Genomic DNA, 18,223 nt, shown 5'->3' with positions numbered 1-18,223 from the left:
CCCAGATTGATGGATGATTTCCAGGTCTAGAAGCTGTGAAGTAGTCAGAGCAGGAGAAATGAAGTATTGACTCTTGAATGGCAGGACACAAGCTGTACAAAACCATAATAAGATTGAAGGAACTTTTGTTTTCTGCTTAACCATGCTATCCCTCTCCATTTTGCTCTCCTATGGACAAACTATGTTACTATCCCTCAGGACAAAATATGGGCTCCAGGGAGGGAGCTAGTTGTTAAAAAGGAGATGGAAGGCTTCCAGGTTTCTTCCGCAGGAATATTAGTAGTCAGTGTGGTACTCCTCCTTAAATATAGTTTATGTTTTCTTTAGTTATTTCCTCTCATGGAGATACAGGCATTTGTCTGTGGTTCTAATGCACTCCGAACACCACACACATACACACATATAAAGAGCATATCTGCATCTGTGCACTTCAGCTTATACTATCTTCAATAAAGGAAACAATCCTTACTTTAAATTAATATAAGTTCAATACACAAAGGCAAAGAACATAAAGTTCATAGATAAAAATGTTGAAGGGGATAAAAACATGTCTATGCTTCTTATCTGGACAGTGATCTGGGAATAAGTCATTTCTAAGAAAGCACAATTTTAGAAAGAATAGAGTATCTATCCTTAGGATGCTTGGGAGCTATTTTCCAGGTCAAGGTAACTGCATCTACAAATAGCCTGAAGAATATCCTAAAGACATAAAAAGTTGGACTCAGCAGACAGTGGTCCTCATGAGGAAGAGAAGTTTCAAATATGGTTGAGATGAGGTGATTCTCATACCTAAGTTGATTGTGGTATAGAGCTGTCCTTGTTGGTTGTTTTACTCTTAATTCTTAGTTCTTTGCTCTTTGGAGCCTGCTACCTAGCTCCCAAATAATTATGGTGATACTTATTCTTTCTAATAAATGTCTGACCATAGCTTGGTTATATCTAACCAGCTTTTCTTTCCTTAAACTATCCTATCTATCTTTTACCTTTGGGCTTTCACCTTTCTTTACTTCTTACTCTGCGGTTGCTGTGTAGCTGGGTAGCTGACCCCTGGAGTCCTCTTTTCCTTTACATTTTACTCCTTGACCCTCTCTCTTTAACCTTCTCTTTATATTTTCTGCCTGTCAGCCCCACCTATCCTTTCTCCTACTTAGCCATTGGACATTCAGCTCTTTATTAGACCAATCAATCAGGTGTTTTAGACAGACAAAATAACATAACATCACAGACTTACAAAAGCAACATAAAAGAATCCAACACATTTTTGAATCACTAAACATGTATTTCACAGCATAAAAAGATGTAACACATCTTTAACTAAGATTCCACAACAAATCTTTTTTTTTTATTTTCCCATGTGTAATATAAAGAATTGTAGGTGCTAAGTAGCTGACTAATCTACATCATGATTATAATTCTGACAGCTGTGAGAAGTACGGAATAGCTGAGGATGTTATTAAATTAAAGCAACAGCTACCTTACATAAGGGGCAGATCATGTTGGACTGCATTGAAGTATCAACAACAAAAATGCATAGAAATGTAATAACTAGTGAGAGTAAACTCCAAGGACTATTTTCATTGACTGACTGTTAGGGGTTCAGGAGAAAGAAAAGTCCAGGGCAATCCAGAACGCTAGTTTTAGAAAGGCAATCTAATAATAAAATTTTCTAAACTGGCAAATCTCTGAACGTCTTTGTATTAAGATCAGATTATTATTGAGCTTTTAGTAATGATACCCTTTTTATTGTTATTGATCCTTCTAGAACCAACACTTGAATAAGTGTTTAATATCGTCAGTTTCTAAGGAGATTCAAGAAGAATATACAATGTATCAACCAGAAAAAAATGTAGTTAGAAGTAAAAGAAGAGAAATGGGATGAGGAAGTGGGCAAAAAAAAAACATGGAGGAGAAGAAGGAGTGGAAAAGGAATGGGAAAGGGAAGAAGAGCATATGGTAAAGCAAGTATAAAAAACAGGAAAATAAAGTGTTGGGAAGGATACAGAAAAATCTGAATGTTTGAATACTGTTGATGTGAGAGCAAGACTCCTCCAGCATAATAAGTAATTTAGGGGTCACATAAAATGTTAAAGATTGACCAGTATATGGCCTATGGATTGCACTACTTAAATACATCCACATGTATGTTTTTATTAGAACAGGTTACAATAGAAGACAAAGGTCGCATAGCTCAGTTTTCTTTTAGGGAATGAATGGATAAATGAATTGCAGTTTACATATATAATGGATATAATATTATCCATCCATAGAATGAATGGAGTACTGATACATGCTGCAAGACAGATAGATATGATAAATGCTGTATTAGTGAAATCAGTCAGTCAGGAATTGTAATGTCTTATAGATTTCCATCTATATTTGTAGTTCAATGTGGATAAATCATGGAGATCATGATGTAGAGCTGTAGTTTCTTGGGGCAGTGCCAACTGAGGAACAGCAACTGAGAAAGACATATGGAAGGGTCTAGAAGGAAGAAAAGGGGAGGTGACCTGGTATGATTATGTTGAATTTTAAAATAATAATAAAGATCAAGGTATTCAATTCAGTTTTCCTGGAAAACATCTTAGAAATGCATTTGACACAACATTGTGAACATAGTGAGGAACAAGGAAAGATTTTACAGTATTGATAGTTTTATTTTGTGTGGCTATTGCTCAGACCAACAAAAATGAAACTTTCTGAAAATGTGACTTTTACACTTTGAGATAAAAATAAATAATAGAGTCAATAGGCAATAAGGACATCATCCATCTAAGTATTTATGCAATAAGAAATTACCAATCAAGGTTATGCCAGATGCAGACTCACTCTGTGTACATTTATTGATGTAAACTCTGTCTTTGAAGATGAACTAAATAGTAGCCAAAGAAAAAGTTGCAAATATATATCTTGTATTTTTGGACTATGAATAGAAATGCCAACACTCACTTCACCTTTATTAGTCAAAAAAGAAAATCTGTAACACACTCAAGAGAGAATCTGTTGTCTCCGTTCTTTCCATGTGCTCAAAAAAGTCAGTTACTCACTACCTTTGTTTTCTTAAGAGTTCCTGAATAATATCATTAAATGATAAATATCCAGCTTAAATTTATAGAATTATAAATTTATAGAATTAAAAATTTATAGAATTATATTAGTTCAATTATATCAGTCAATTATATGGTCATGTGCCCTCCCTCCCTCCTTCCTTCCCTCCCTCCCTCCTTCCCTCCCTCGCTTTCTCTTTCTCTCTTTTATGTGTGATATACATACAGTCATACCCTGTTCAGTTGTACCCTGTTCATGTGTGCTCGCTCTCTCTCTCTCTCTCTCTCTCTCTCTCTCTCTCTCTGTCTCTTGTATGTGTGGTATACAGTTTTGAAGATGTGTATTGGAAGGTGTGTGTACCCAGTTTTGAATGCCCTCCAACAGTCATCAGTTTCTGCCTTATTCTCTTGAGATGAATTCTCTCACTGAATTTGAATTTCCCTTTTTTTTTTCAACTGGATGGCAGCCAGCAAACTACAATAATTCAGTATCTAACCAATCTTTCAAACTCCAGGACTGGGGTTGACAGCATGCTTAGCCCTACCCAGGTTTTAAATTAATATTGGTATCTAAACTCAGGTCCTCATGCTTGCAAAAACCACTCTTACACAATGAGTCATTTTCCCTACCTCCATTCTCTCCTGTACAAGTCACTGTCATCACTCTAAGATAGACTCCAGAGAGGCTGATCTTTCATTCGTATTGGGTAAATTGAAGAAATTAGTGAAGAAATTCAAGTAAACCACTATTCTCTTGAATTTAGGACCACTAAGATGACCCCATGAACAAACGCAATTGTCTCCAAACCTGACAATCTGGGTGTCACCCCTAGAGTTCACACAGTAGAAAGAGAGAAATGTCTCTAACAAGTGTTCTTCTGAAGCCTATACCTGCACTATGGTATGCCACTGCTCACACACACACACACACACACACACACACGCACACACAGACATATATACACACACATACACACACAGACACACACACACACACAATCCCTAAATAAATAGCATGCCATAATAACAAGTTAAGAAATTCCAGAAAAAGATAGATTAATCATATTCCAGCGTCACCTCCCAGGAATCTTGTACTTTGTTGCATCTGTGCAAGCTACCAACATTAGTCAGAAGAGTGAATCAGAGTAAAAACTGATTTCCAAAATGCCAAGCTCATAAACCATAACATTGACATTCTAATTATCACTTCACACTAATCACGTAATTCTTTACACAAAGTTGGCTTTTTTTCCCTCTCGAACTTCTTTGAAATTCCAAAAGAATATTTTTTCCTAAAGATACTGAAACTCCAGAGATGAAAATCTAAAATTTCATTGTCTAAAACAATTATATTCTTTTCATTGCAAAGTCAGTAAAAATTGGAAATGTTGAAGTTCTGTATAAGGCACAACTAAAGAACATCTATGAACTGGCTGTTAAGCGCTTGGTATACCCCTCCTGCTTCACATATGTATTTCTTGTCAGAACAATGTACATCTTTTGAGTTGCAGCTGCAGGCTGAAATGAATTTGGCTATATCCTGTATGCATCCCGAGTCTTGTTCAGAACCTTGAACAAAAACTGAAAGCGATTGTAACTAATCTTTAGCGCATCTGGCCGTTAGGCACCCAGATTTTATTCCATCCTTGCATTGGTAATTTTACTAAAAATAGTTGACAAGACCTCCCGTGACTTCTTCTTCCCTTCCAGATGTAGCAGCCCTCCTGCTGGCATCCCAGGGCTATTAATTAAAAGGAACAAATATACTTGAGCACACATCACTAAATGATCTCCATGGTCTTTTGCTTCAGGGATGGCAGATTCAGATATTGAAAGTAATTTCTACCGAGGAAGATTTGAGTTGAATGGGGAGGTAATAAGGCAATCATTGAAAAGCAAGTGGGGATGACGAAGCAATGAAGACTTGTAGGAAGATTATACTGATGTCCAAGATGCATTCGGGTATGGAAAGAAGTATAAATAACCACTGCAATGCCTATCATGAAAACCTAAAGGTGTTTGAGACTCAAATGTAAATAATGGAGACTATGTAGATTATATTGAAACAAATATAGATAGGGCAAAGGAATAAAGCAGTGTTCTCAGCCCAAATATGCAAAGCCAAAAACACCAGGGAGAGAGACTTCAAGGAACATCATGAAACACTAGCCTAATGGAGCACAGGGCACAATTAGCTGGACTACAATGTCTATAGAAAAATTCAAGGCCAGTATACAAGGCCTTACAGAGGAAATGTAATGTTGGAGTTCAACCCAAGGAATACAGCTTTTCACAAGGTATGAGAGATGTAGTTTGGGCATATATCAATAGAAAAATGGATGTAATCAAGAAGAATGTCAGTGTGCTGACACTATCCTAAAAAGAAGTAGCCCTGGCACAAATTTAGTTTGTGATGAGAGTGGTACTATGAAAGAATCAAAAAAGGAAGAAGAGGGAAGGATGAAGGTAGGAAAGAGGGGAAGAGAGAAGTAAGTGGATAGGAAAGAGACAGGGAGGAAGAGGAGGAGGAGGAGAAGAGAGAAGAAGAAGAAGAAGGAGAAGGAGAAGAAGAAGAAGAAGAAGAAGAAGAAGAAGAAGAAGAAGAAGAAGAAGAAGAAGAAGAAGAAGAAGAAGAAGAAGAACCCTTCTTCATCTTTCAAGGGTTCTCTGCCATTTGACTACCCTTTGCTCTAACAGGTGATGCTTTGTCTACCCACCCCCACCTAGATGATTTCTCTACCATCTTCTCCCTTAAGTGACTTGTAGAGCTCAAGTCCGTCTATCTTTTAAAAGAGCGTATTTATATGCTAAGACCCTTCATCTGGTGAAATAATATGCTTACCTATTCAATTTCACAACAAAGAAAATATAACACAACATTATCCTTTAGTGTGGCTTTTTATTAACTTATGATGTACACTGAAAACTACCAGAGAAGCACAGAAAAGTGTCTCCCCATTCACCAGGTGGCCTTGTTCTGTGTTTTATTTACTGAATCTCACTACTAGGAGCCAATATTTACTGAGGCAACTGGCATCATTACCTTCGCAAGATGATGTCACCTTTAATGTTTTTCATAATATCAATTCCATCTAAAATAAAGGTCTTTCTAGCATATGGATCAGTGTTACTATCTCAATAGCTTAATTAAGTTTCATGTAGAATTATTTTCATGTTTGAACCCAGCACATAGTTACCCATTTTCTAAGAGTGTAAAACTCTAATTAACCCAATTAAAAAATAGGGTACTGATCTGAACAGAGAATTCTCAACAGAAGAACTTCGAATGACCAAAAGACACTTAAGGTCATGCTCAACATCCTTAGCGATCAGGGAAATGCAAATCAAAACAACTATGAGATACCATCTTACACCGGTCAGATTAGCTAAACTCAAAAACACCAATGATAGCCTATGCTGGAGAGGATGTGGAGTGAGGGGAACACTCATCCATTGTTGGTGGGAATGCAAACTTGTGCAGCCACTGTGGAAATCAGTGTGGCGGTTTCTCAGGAAACTGGGAGTCAACCTACCTCAGGACCCAGCAATTCCACTCTTTTGAATATACCCAAGAGATGCCCTATCATACTACAAAAGCATTTGTTCAACTATGTTCATAGTTGCACTATTTGTAATAGCCAGAACATGGAAATAACCTAGGTGCCCCTCAATAGAAGAATGGTTAAAGAAGGTGTGGAACATATATACAATAGAGTTTTACTCAACAGTCAAAAACAATGATATCTTGAATTTTGCATGCAAATGGATGGAAATAAAAAATGCTTTACTGAGTGAGGTAACCCAGACCCAAAAAGAGGAATATGGTATGTACTCACTCATAAGTCGATTCTAGCCATAATAATTAAAGGTCTTTGAGCCTATTATTCATGACCCTAGAGAAGCTAAATAAGAAGGTGAATCTGAAGAAAATCATGTAGTTATCTTCTTGGAGATTGGAAGTAAGCAAGATTGCCAGGCAACCTTGGGTGCACGGAGAGGGGGGTGGATGGAAGGGGAGATGGTTAGAGAGAAAGGAGTAGGGAAGGATTGGGGAAGCTTGGGGAATTGGGATGGGGGGAGGGGGGAAGGATGGCTATGAGAGCAGGGAAGTATATATCTCAACTAAGGAAGCCATTTTAGGGTTTACAAGAGACTTGATTCTAGAGGGATTCCCAGATCCAAGGAGAGATCCCCAGATGGTTCCCTGGACAGCAGAGCAGAGGGTGCCTGAACCGGCCTTGGCCCATAACCATACTGATGAATATTTTGCATATCACCATAGAACCTTCATTTGGCGATGGATGGAGATAGAGACAGAGACCCACATTGGAACACTGGACTTAACTCCCTAGGTCCAAATGAGAAGCAGAAGGAGGGAGAACGTGAGCAAGGAAGGCAAGATCAGAGGGAACCTTCACCCGATGATAGATGGAGATTGAGACAGAGACCCACATTGGAGCACTGGACTGAGCCCCCCAAGGTCCAAATGAGGAGCAGAAGGAGGGAGAACATGAACAAGAAAGGCAGGACCGAGAGGAGTGCATTCACCCACTGATACAAGGGGACTGATCTAGTGAGAGTTCACCAAGGCCAGCTGGACTGGGACTGAATGAGCACGTGATCAAACCGGATTCTCTGAATGTGGTTGGCACGGGGACTATCTGAGAAGCCATTGATAATGGCACTGGGACTTGTTTCCTCTGCATGTACTGTATTTTTGGGATCCTAGTCTGTTTGGATGCTCACCTTCCTAGACCTGGAGGGAGGGGGGAGGAACTTGAACTTCCCACAGGGCAGGAAACCCTGACTGCTCTTAGGGCTGGAGAGGGAGGAGGAGAGGGAGTGGGGAGAGTGGGAAGGTTTTGGGAAGAGGGGCGGAAATGGAAACTTTTATAAATTAATAAAAAAAATTAAAAATACAAATAAAGTAAAAAAAATGTACAGACATCTGGTCACATGCACAGTGACTTATTAGTCTTTGGGTACATTTGCAGTTACAGCCCATTTCTGTCTCCTAAGAGACTTGCCACCTTGTTTTTAAGTTCCTTGATCTCTATAATATTTTTCTAATTATAAAAAGCTTGGGTAATTCCTTCCTTAATAGCTTCCAATAATACTTTCCTGACACCCAATAGGAACTCATCTGTTATGTTTCATTTCTTTCAAAACTTCCTCTTGTATGTCAAATATGTGGTGATGAATGAGCAGATATACCTATCTAGGATATGAGATTCTGGATATACAGAGTAAGCCTCCAATAAATATAATCATGGTATTAGTGTTCCTAAGAATTTTTGCAGTTTCCCTAGCAAATGTTTCTATAGTTTCTCCAAAATAAAGGGTGCTTTTCTCATTTCATTTTGTGTATGCATGTCAAATAAGAATACTTTTTTTCACTTATTCCTCATTAGCTATAAATTTAGAATATAAAAATATACAAGTACAGTCAGTTACTGTTCACCAGTAGGAAACACATCACTAACTAAAACAGATTCTGGAAGAATTTCCAAATGATGGAGTAACAAATATGGTTAAACTGCAGAGGGGTGAAACTGATAAATTTTTAAATCACAGCTTTTAATGTAACAGCGTACGCTTTAAAATTTTAATGTGTATTGCAAAGACAATATAAAAGATGGCATACATCAGTCTAAAATGATAAAAATGTCATTATGACCTTCATGGGTTTTTGTCTAGCCTAAGTAATCCCAGTAAACCCCAGACTGAAGAATGCATCTTCAAACATTTACTGCTCCTGCCCTTGATTATAATCTTCTCTTTCTCTTTTGCATTTCTCATTAATGTACCCTTTCTTAGAAGAATTAAACTAAAATAGGAAGGCTTTAAATGAAAGTTAGTGACTTGTCAAGGAGACTGGCTTAGATCCTGATACTATGGATTTTCCTTGTTTCAATCATATCAAATCTGTCTAGTCTGGGCTTTGCTATTTTAAAGACTCAGCATCTCTATTTTGAAAGACTTACAGTTTTGTTTTAAGAAGCCCCTTGTGGTAATTTTTGTCATGCAAATTTCCATTTGAAAGAACAGACTTGCAATGTATTAAAATTAAAGCAGCCCCACTTCTGACCAACATATCTCAAGACTAATTTGTGAGAAGGTAGAGGGTTTTGGAAGGAAAACGGAGATGCAGCAGCAGCCCAGGGCCCTGACAGCATCACCTTCTCCCTGTGTGTCTAGGATAAGCCCTTCCACCGTGGCCCAGGGTCAAAGGCCACCTCACATAGAACAGAATTCATTTTTAGCGCCACAATTGTAAAAAGTGTTCAGCCTTAAAAATGCTTCTAATTCAAAATACTGTAAGCCTGGAAGATGCTGTTTCTCAGAACAACAAGAAAAGGTTGCCATCAGGATAAAAGGTGGCAAGAATCTAACTAGGAGGGGAATGAGGGCAGGGACATGATTGAGCTTTAGCGCATCAAGAAAGAGTAGGATTGTTGAGTGCTGCAGAGGTGGTTAGGACATCCCTGAGTACTAAACCTCACTCATTGCACAATTTTTTGTAAGGTGGCAATCCATTATTTAGGGGAACTCTACTTGCTCCCCTTCTTCTATCTACCTCCCTGGAATGTTCTCCAGCAATCCAAAGGATTTACCTTTCCACTCCACTGCAAATCTTCATCTTCTGCTGCAGACGATCTAACTGTTTGCCCTTAATTCACACAGGTGTGATGGCAGATACCCCATTGTTGTTATGGCTTCCAAAAAAGCAGTCAAGTGATCCAAAAAATGAACATGCAACATTCAGGCAGTGTGGTGAAAGTGCTTCTAATTTTGAGTCGTGGGCTACTTAGCACGGGGCATGCCTGCCTTGCTTGGAGGTTGCCTTCTGTGTTACTGACAAGCATTCAACTGAGACCCCATTCATTCATTGCTTCGTCTAGACAGCAAATGACACTCCTTCCAATTTGGCTTTGAGTTTTTTGATTGATTTGGGTAGAGGTGGAGGCTAGCTATCCTCAGGGCAACTGTTACATGTTACTGGGACAATTTCTCCCTCTGACAGTTTCTCTGTCTGTTTCGTCTCTCAAATTCTTCACAAATTTCTCAGTATAAAATGTTAATTTGAAAAAGGATCACTGCTTTTTGTAATATTAAGAATATTGGAATCCCTAATGTGGATTTTTTTTAAGCATTCATTAATTTTATGTGTGTGCCTGCCCATGTTTGACAATCATTGTGATTCTTGGATTACAGAAGTCTGGCTTCCACCAAGTGTTAAAAGGGCTCTAGTATATTTTTCATATGCTAGTCAGGATTCTTTGAAACTTCTTAACTATTTCTGGCTTTCCCAGAATTCTGACCTTATACAACTCAGAGCCTCTCCCTGCTTCTGCCATCAGTCACACAGAGACTAAGCTGACTATATTTGTACTGTTAGACAAAGTTTAATCACAACTTGAAGATGCAAGTGGAGAATCCCATAGGAAGGAAAAAGTAAATGTGGGTATTAGACATCTCTGTGCTTAAGTTCACAGCCAGACTTCTGATGTCAGGAGTTTCCAGACCATGACTTCTCGCTCCTCCCTAATCGTTTACAGGTCACAAAAACTTTTGTCATTAGATAAACATTAATGCCTTCATTTATGAAAATCATTATACTTTGGGAGGTTTAAAAGAAATGGCACCCAAAGGGAGCAGCACTATTAGGAGGTGGAGCCTTATCGGAGGAAGTATGTCACTGTGGGGTAGGCTTTTCTCAAGTTTTCCTAAGTGTGATAGATAGTTGACCTCCTGATGTCTCTGAGTCAAGATGCATGACTCTCAGTTCCAGCACAATATTTGTCTGCGTGCCACCATGATCCTTGCCATGACAATAATGAGCCCTGTCAACTAAATGTTTTCAAGAGTTGCCATGGTCATGGTGTCTCTTCATAGGAATAAAAGCCCTAACTAAGACAGAATTTGTTAACAGGAGTAGGGTTTAACTGTGATAGACCTGACCATGTGTTTGTTTGGAATAATATGGACTTTGGTACTTTGGGTTAGGAAAGTAGCACAATTCTTTAAGCACTGCCTAATGGAGCATATTAGTAGAGGCATAGAAGGCAATAGTACTAATTATGACTTAAAATGTTAGGAGCTTGTTCAAGAAGTTTCAGAGAAGAATTTTAGTATGTTGTCTAGAATCATTCTTGTGATATTTTGGTGATGAGAGTGACTTCTTTTTGCCTTCTTCCAAAGAGCCTGCCTAAGGTTAAAGTAAAGCGTTTTAGATTAATTCCCATGGCAGAAGAGATCTCAAAACAAGCCTAGTATAGACTGTCATGTGGAGATTAGTGGTAACTTTAATGAAGATATATAATGAAGTGCACCAAGATAAAGAAGGGAAAGAAAAAACTTTGAGGAGAAAAAGCACACCAGAAAGTGGATTGGGGCTAAATCCTATGTTCAAAGAGATAAACAGACAAAGAAATGGAACAAAGGGAATGGTGACTTCAGGGCATGATACCACCCAGCTAAGTTTCCAACTTGTGGAAAGGAATTTTGTTGAAATCATCAAAACTGAATAGAACTGGAGATGCGGAGAGCATTTTGACATCAGACATAGAGATGTAGAGTTTGGAGTCTGCCCAACTGGTTGTTGGTCTTATTTTAGTTCAGTATTTCCTCATCATGGTCCCTTCCCTGTGTTGTTGAATGATAATCTATATATTCTGTGCCATTATACGTTGGAACTATGTCACTGTTTTTTGATTTTGATTTTTAAAGGGTGATTACAGTGAAGAAATTGTCATGTATCTCAGAAGAAAAAACTTTGGATTTTAAACATTTTTGAGATTGTGATGGACTATGGAGACTTTTAAAGTTGAACTGAGTGCATTTTATTATTACTATTATTATTATTGCATTATGATATGGCTATTAGCCTTTGAGGTCCGGGTGTAGAATATGGTGGTTTGAAAGAAAATGGCTCCAAAGGGAGTGACATTATTAGGTTGTGTGGCCTTGTTGAAGGACGTGTATCATGATGGAGGTGGGCTATGACGTCTCTCTTTCTCAACACTAAGACATTACTGCTTCACAATGAAAGATGTACCTATGCAGATTTTTTCCCATGCTGTTAGCTTTGCAATGTTTATTGATATGATACATCACAGATACTTCTGAATACCATTGACAACAATGTTTGTGCATATGAATGGTGCTATAGTTTCCCCCAGACACTTCCATGAAATGTTATGGGATTCGCAAAACTTTTCCTTGGGGAAAATAAAAGAAGTTTTAAAACACTGGATTTGAACTCTTTGGTCTTATCACTTCCTAAAGTGTGTCTGATGAACACCAGTGATGGAACTTTCCTGGGACGCCTGACAAATGGTGGGATTTTTTCATGATACAACTGCCAAAGACACTCAATTCCCTGTAAGTAACCCCAACAGCCTCACCTGCTCATCAAGCAGAACTTACAAGGGATAGTTTCTTTTGTTTCTTGCTTCCAGGTCTATTGTCTGACAGTATTAGAGCCCTAGCAAATGTCACACAGCAATTGTTTCCTTCTTCCTTCTCTCTGAATAAAAATTGTCCTTCCAAAGTAACTTCCTTCTAGCTTTTCTACTAACTGTTGATAATTAAAATGCTTGCTTCTCCTTTCAAGATTTCTACATCTAGCTGGAGAGGTTCAACAGATAAAGGTAGTTGCCACCAGGCCTGATTACCTAAACCTACTTTCCAGAATCCATGTATTTGAAGTAGGTAACCGATTCCTGTATGTTCTCCTTTTACCTCCAAATATGAGAACATGCATGCATGAAATAAATGAAAGAAAATAAACAGCGTTCCAAAAAGTCTAGAAATCTTGATTTAAAGTAGCAATTTACATTTTTTCTGCTCCGTGTAGCCCATGTAGTTTGGTACTCATGCCTTTACACATTTTATCTTCACAGCAATTCAGTAAGTTATGAATAGCAAATATCTTATAATTGTGAGTTTCATTTAGAGGATGGAGCAGCAGTTTTAAGAAATTTCTTGTGTCTACACAGTTTGTATAATAAAAATCAATTCATACATAAATTCACCTAAATTCTTACCTCTTACAATGTACTGGAGCTAGACAGAAAGCTATTAAACTCGGTTTACTTATGAAAGAAAATAAAAGACAGCATGACTTTCCAAGATAACCCTCTAACTTGACTATGTTTGGAACAATCCTCAACTCATTTAGTTCCTATGTCCTTGCTAATTGTGAAAGGTGTGGTTGAAAGTTGTTCCAGTTAGGAGCCCATGTACATGAACAATAGCCATGTCCAGAACACAGTCCTCATTACTCAGTCTTTCTTTTTCTGATAAACTATCTGTTATTTAATATTCTACAGGCCATATTATAGATGCCAAGCGTGCAACCTCTTATATAAAGATGCCAGTTATCACCACATAACAGTTCCACAATTCCCACGCAGATTAGATCCCAGATGCACACACTTAATGCAGCTCCTTCCTAGCTTGATTTCCATGAACTCGAACAATCTCGAACAAGCCTATTTTCAAAGAATCCCATGAGCACTATAAATATCTAAGAAAAATGCTTTTGTGCTAGTGACTTCGTGTTGCTATACCTCTGACCAAAAACACCTTGGAAGAGAGAAGGTTTATTTCAGCCCACAGGTCACCATGGTTAGCAAATACCAAAGCAAACTCCAGATAAATGCTGTGTCCGGGCTTATGCAGCTAGCTTTCTTACATTTTTCATTGACCTGTTTAGGAATGGCACTGCCCAGTGGGAGGTACCCACATCAATTAGCAATTCAGAGACACATATACATAGACACAGACCACTATAATACAGGCAGTTCTGTGGTTGCCTTTTTCTTTTCCCATGTGAGTCTAGGTTTATGTCATGTTATCAGCAGCAACTGACTACGATAGCGCTCTAAACAACATTCTCATTTCTCTTCCAAAAGCACTGTCTAGGTACTTTTTATTTTAATATTGCAAAGTTAAAGATTACTGAGTTGTCTTATGTCACATGATAGAAGATATTAATGCTGTATTTGGTGAACAAATGGTAGACGCAGAGGTTTTTGTGGGACTGAACTCTATCAATGAGACTGTTTAGGAATGGCACTACCCAGTGGGAGGTACCCACATCAATTAGCAATTCAGAGAAGGTCTTACAGACACATATACATAGACACAGACCACTATAATACAGGCAGTTCTGTGGTTGCCTTTTTCTTTTCCCATGTGAGTCTAGGTTTATATCATGTTATCAGCAGCAACTGACTACGATAGCGCTCTAAACAACATTCTCATTTCTCTTCCAAAAGCACTGTCTAGGTACTTTTTATTTTAATATTGCAAAGTTAAAGATTACTGAGTTGTCTTATGTCACATGATAGAAGATATTAATGCTGTATTTGGTGAACAAATGGTAGACGCAGAGGTTTTTGTGGGACTGAACTCTATCAATGAGACTGTTTAGGAATGGCACTACCCAGTGGGAGGTACCCACATCAATTAGCAATTCAGAGAAGGTCTTACAGACACATATACATAGACACAGACCACTATAATACAGGCAGTTCTGTGGTTGCCTTTTTCTTTTCCCATGTGAGTCTAGGTTTATGTCATGTTATCAGCAGCGACTAACTACGATAGCTCTCTAAACAACATTCTCATTTCTCTTCCAAAAGCACTGTCTAGGTACTTTTTATTTTAATATTGCAAAGTTAAAGATTTCTGAGTTGTCTTATGTCACATGATAGAAGATATTAATGTTGTATTTGGTGAACAAATGGTAGACGCAGAGGCTATTGGGACTGAACTCTATCAATGAGAATGAAAGAAGGAAGAGGAGGAGAACATGAGACAATAGTAAAATAATGTGCTGATTTTCTTTTCTGCTCAGTTCATATAAAAAGTAGTTTCAGAAGTTTTTTGGGGGTTCTATAAATGGCCAATGCATTTACTTCATAAAATTTCATAAACTTTCTCCCACTTAACCAGTTTTGAAGTTTGAAATATTTTTTGATTTCCTATCCTCTCTACTCCTATCAGACTAGCTAGATGGGATATAAAAAACAGTATTTATTAGAGAGGAGAAAAGCTCATTTAGAAGTCAATGATAAGAATTCTAATTACTTTTCCTAAAGATGTAATTATACAGAGATAACTTCCAATTACAGAAATAGTGGAGAGTTGAGAGGGGAAAAACATAATTCGATACACCCAACAATTATTTCCTCAATGATTACAGATCCACAGGTCCTTTGAGACTGCATGAATCTGAACTTTCTTGAGCTCCTATCTAACATGGTTAGGAACTCGTTACGAAATTCTCGCCCTCTGTGCCATTTCCTTCCAGTGTGCACATTACAGGGAGTCACCCCTCTTCTTCTAGTCATACAAAGTATGCGTTCCAGTCACCCTACTTTGCCAGAAAAGTTTAAAAAATAAAGTACTAAATTTAATTTGGTCATTGGTGGGCAAGTGACTTTTTAACATCTAACTGATGTATAAGGAAACATTAGTGACTTCTTAACTTCTTTGTGTTTCAAATGCATCACTAGATAGATTATAATCTACCATCTTCAAAATCTTGATTGCAATAAATGGAGACAAATGTGTCTATAAAGTTTTTTTGTGTATTAATTGCCTATGTCCTATTGAACACACTCATTATTTTGTGTGTTTGATTGAGTAGACTAAAAATTACACTTTGAAGAGCATGGTCTCGATAGGCAATTTCAAAATAAATGGCGAAACCATATTTTCATTATTTTGTTACATAAGTGCACCCTATTTATTGGCAGATGTTTAATTTTCAAATCAATAAAGTGCTTTCTCAAGCTTTTAAGTACAATGACTAGCTATTAGGCTTGTGGAATTCATATTTTGAAAAGAATAAAATACTGATCCAAGAGGCTTATTTATTGTTTTCTTTCCTCCATCAAGTCAAATGATTTTTAATTGAAGATAGTTTTTAGCTTAATAACTGAGATCTGATTGTGTAGGTTGAGTATTGACCTCAACTTACAGCAGGTGAGGAACCATTTCAGTCATAGGAGGCAAAACAGATTGATGACCACTATTATCAGGTTAACCAGTATTAATCTACCATCAAATTAAAGGAACAGCAAAAATAATGACTGTTATTTTTAAAAATCAATCACAGCCCAAATGACAGCATTCATCTTTAGATACATTTCTTCTTCTCTGAAGGTGATAGATTTGAAATTCGTAGCGTTGGGATACAGAGAAATGCTAGGAGAAGGACGCTGAGATGTTCTGTGAATTTGACAATGTATGAAATAAGGAGAGAAATACATTTGTGAAGTTGTAGGAATTTAAAGGACTATATCTGTATCAAAGAATACATGTACCCATGTACAGTCTGTGGGATATCTAGACTTTTAATTTCAGTTGAACAAGTTTATGTCTTTATTCGGCTTTGAACACTGCCTTTTGCTACAATCAGGGTGTGCCTTTCATATTAAGGGGCTGGTCTATATGATGCAGCTTAGGGGTTTCTTTTTATAATCATTTGATTATGGACAATTTTAATGTATAGACAAAGAAATTTGAAAAACACTTATTTATATATCACCCAACTTTAAAAACTTTAAGTTTTCTGCTCCACTGTTTATGACACCCATCATCTCAATCCCTATTCAGCTCCATCATCCAAATATGCATATATATATATATATCACTTGTGCAAGCAACTCCTGCTCCCTTCCTTCTGAAATACACAAAAGCAAATCTCAAATATAGCTCTACTCCCTGAAACTCTCAGGTTGAAGATTTAAAAATTGAAGCAAAATGTATTTTATTTTCCATACAATTAATAAAATATTATAATTGCATTGTACTCAGTTAGCTTTGATTTGTTCTCCCATTGTCCCAATATATCATTTACCATGAATCTCTCTGAGTATATTTTGTTATTTTTCCAATGAAATCAACAGTAATAATTTTATGATATACTGTGTAAGATCTTTAAATTAATTTCACTGTGACAATTTTTAAACTGTAAAAACACAGTAATATTCTAAATAATGTTATAGTACTAAAGCTCTGTCTCTACAATAAAAGTAGTAATTCCTCCAGTTTAAAGCCATAGATTAAAAACTAATACAAGTCACTCCACGTTGTCAGAACTTGTAAAGAGACAGAGATCTCAATGTAGTAGATGGCTTGAAATGATAAAGATGAAGAATAATCATTGACCTGAGGTTTCTGAATTTCCTAGCAATTTAGGCCAAGTTTGAATTGACCTTTTGAGTAATGACACTTAGGGCTTCTACACAAAAATTTGTCAGGATCAAGTGAAAATATGCTAGGGATCCCTGTGCATACAATATAAGCAGTCCATAGTGTTGACTCAATATGTTGTCTAAACTTTCCCTCAGCCTGTAGTGCCTCAGCTTCTAATTCCTCTCACTTCCCACACAGGCAAGTGTACTTGGCTTCTTAGAACATCCCGGATTGTTTTGTGTTTTCCTTTCTTCTGAAATCCTGTACAAATTATTCTTCATCATCATTGCATTCATGACCTTGCTCAGTACACAACAGACAGACGAATGTGAAGGGGATGCAATTGAACTACAACATCACCTACCCAATTGTGTGTTCATCTTCAAGTTATACTGGCTAGCTGTGATCATAGATAAGATAAATTGGTTATGCTTTTACTAATCCCTACAATCTGGAAGAGCTGTCTTCTGCTATGGACAAATCAGCATCATCCTAGAAGTTCATTTATAGCCAACACTGATTCTTTTCCTTCTGTTTCATTTTTCCACTAGATACAAACAAATTTTTCATAGGAAGACAAACATCTCTATCTTCTTTCTCTTCTAGGTGTCATCTTTGAGTATATGGGAATAACAGATGTTCAAAACACGTACATCCCAATTCCCAGAACATGCAATTATGTATCTAAATTTATAAATTTTCATAGCAAGGAGAAGCAAATTTATAGAGATTGTTAAACAGTCCTCAAAGATGGCACGTTTATCAGGGTGGTCTTGCTGGACTCAGTGTGATATATATATATATATATATATATATATATATATATATATAATATATATATATTATATATTATATATATATTAGCAAAAAATAGAGTAGAAAAGAACAAAAGAGGCAACAAATTTAATGCACATTAGTGGCCTCCACAAGATGAAGAAAGCAAGGAAATAAAACTACCTTATGGT

Source organism: Myodes glareolus, chromosome 9, assembly GCF_982192425.1.
Source record: "Myodes glareolus chromosome 9, mMyoGla1.1, whole genome shotgun sequence".
NCBI lineage: Eukaryota > Metazoa > Chordata > Mammalia > Rodentia > Cricetidae > Myodes > Myodes glareolus.
Note: the sequence above shows the minus strand (reverse complement) of the source record.